At 35.5% G+C, this 2500-nt stretch overlaps 1 protein-coding gene across 1 annotated transcript in view; it reads right to left on the bottom strand.

The window, feature by feature from the left end:
• The window catches only part of ZFHX4 (zinc finger homeobox 4), a gene marked incomplete at its 3' end in the record, with an annotated part of 127726 nt that extends 125399 nt beyond the window's left edge, over nt 1–2327 (bottom strand). The window contains exon 1 of the mRNA XM_026841477.1: nt 2228–2327. The remainder of the gene's footprint in view (nt 1–2227) is intronic.
• Between the last annotated feature and the right edge of the window lie 173 nt (nt 2328–2500).

The raw sequence follows: 2500 nt of genomic DNA, 5'->3' as shown, positions 1-2500 counted from the left end.
AGTCAGAGTGATAGATCTCATTAATTTTATATGTAAGCAGTAGCTAATTTATCAGATAAGTTTTCAGTTAAGTATAAAAGTTTGATTACAACCTGAAAAATGTTGTATTAGATATCTGAGACATTAATGTTTTCTCCATCTTCTCATTTACAAGAAAAGGAAATCTAATTTTTAAATTTTGCATTGCTAGACAATACATATTTATATACGTAATAGACAGGTGCTATATCCCTGCATAAAATCACTCAGTATGATTTTGGGATTAAAAAAATTAAAATCCTTGCCTAGGAAAGGCTTCAGTGAAGGTCACTGAGATATTAAGTATGAAGGATAGCTGCTTAATTTTTTTTAAGTGTAATCAAATCTAATCTTGTCAGCTAAATCAGAGAGAGGAAGTGATCAGTTTAAGATACATCAGAAGATTTGCATAGAATGAAAATGAATCAAAATTAGTTTTGGTATCTGAGATGGCTAAAATGACAGCCTAATTGCTTCTGAATCAAACGTCACAAAGCTGGTGTGTAATTTTAATCACTGATGAGATCCAGGTTAATTATGCTCATGGCACACATGCAATTTAAAAACCTTTTGAAATAATCTGATCACAAAGAGCATGAAAACCTAATAATTCTCTAATTAGTCCAGAGACAAGCATGTTTACCTTCCCATTTGGCAAATCTGCACAAACAGTGTATGCATCCTGAAGAAAGCCTACACATCTAACATTCTCTTCCTAAGGCCTTATCTACAGATAAAAAGTTGCAGAAGAATAGTTACAGCAGAAAGCAAATCCCAGCCCCTTCCATCTGTAGAGGGCTGGTATAAATGTCTTCATACTGGTATCTCTCAACTCTGACACATAAGAATAAACAATCCTGTTATAAACCATTTTTATATGTATTCACTCAGCAACTGCACTCGTGAGACTATTTCAGTCGTATGTAAACACACATGCAAGCATGAAGACACACACCCGGGTGGCACCAACACACATGCAAGAAGGTTTTTTGACCATTGCAGAGGAAAAGAAGCAGCAGTAGTTCTGTTTTGTTTTCCAGCAATGATACAGGGATGCGTGTGAAGTAACTCTGTCCTAACCAGAACCATGAAAGGATCAGTCAGAGTGAAACCTCTAGTGGGTAAAAGTAACTGATAAAGAAAGAGTTAATACAGCAAATGGAGCCAGATGCAACTGCCTAAAACTATTCTAGCCCTCTCTGTGGCTTTCCATTTAACCTTTGCTGCTTGAAGGAAGCTCTACCCATACTGCAGTACATCAAGGTATACCACAGCATCATAGTGTCCAGCACACACACAAAAATAGTTGCCAGAATAATTGTGGGCATGCACACTATACTGCGATCAGGATGCCATTTATGAGCATTAAATAATTTTAAGCAGATACAAAATGGGTCTGCAGCATAGCATCTCATCCTTCCCCTTCTTCCCACAACCCTGCACTGAACAGTCTTGCTGTTGCAATTTCCAGTCTTAAAAGATTTAGCAGAACTGAACTAGATTTTTAAAGCTTCCATCATGTAACCAAAGAAAAAAACAAATCCAGCAGAGTAACAAGTGTCATAATATCTTTTCTGTTACTTAATCAACATTTTAAAATAAACTGCATATTTATATTTATCAGTCTCCTTACGTAACTTTAGTATTAATCAGTACTAAACAATGACATCAGCCTTCTGATCACAATTGCATACACAAGAGTATATTTCATGCCGATTAAAAAAAATACTGAATCTTTGAACTGACAAGCAACACAGAGAAAAACCATAATCTATATTTCCATACTCAAGCTGTTTACAGTCTTTGTGGCCATGTTTCCTAACAGGTTAGGTAGATGAAATCATTATACCTTGATGAGGAATTAAAGATTACTGGGATGACTTACTGATACTATGCAATGTATGATGGAACATTTATCTATTAGAGGTTACAGCATCTTCAGTATTGAAAAATAAAAAAATATCCTAAAAAAACCCCACAAGGACTGCCTCAGAACCAACATTACTCCACAAAGTCTCTACAACAGTTTTCAATTCTCTTTACAAAAAGCAATCACGATACAAACCATACAGTATACTTCCTTTTTGTATGCAAAAACTAAAAATCAAAAAATGCATATAGATTAAGTACATATCTGTATAGCCTTAAGACATCAAGAAAAAAACAAATCTCTGCCAGTACTATCAGCTGAGTTCACAGAAATACATACCTGCCGCTCTGCTTAGTATTTAAAGTTCTCTCAGTAATTCACAAGGCCACTAACTTTGATCATCTAAATCCTTTTCTCGGAACTAATGGCTAATATACAGAAAACCTTAAATTGCTAACCTCTGCTTTCCTCCTGGAGAAACTGTGCTCTAAACTCTGCTCGGCTAAATTACAAAAACCCACCTACAGTCAGATTTGCTAATGAAAAGGGGGTGCTTTCTGAACAATAGGAGAATTCCTCTGCATTTAGAATGCAGAGTTCCCATTAGAACAA

The sequence above is a fragment of the Athene cunicularia genome (assembly GCF_003259725.1).
Source record: "Athene cunicularia isolate RWA chromosome 2 unlocalized genomic scaffold, athCun1 chr2_part1, whole genome shotgun sequence".
NCBI classification, from domain to species: domain Eukaryota; kingdom Metazoa; phylum Chordata; class Aves; order Strigiformes; family Strigidae; genus Athene; species Athene cunicularia.
Note: the sequence above shows the minus strand (reverse complement) of the source record. Positions and strands in the feature narration are given on the sequence as shown.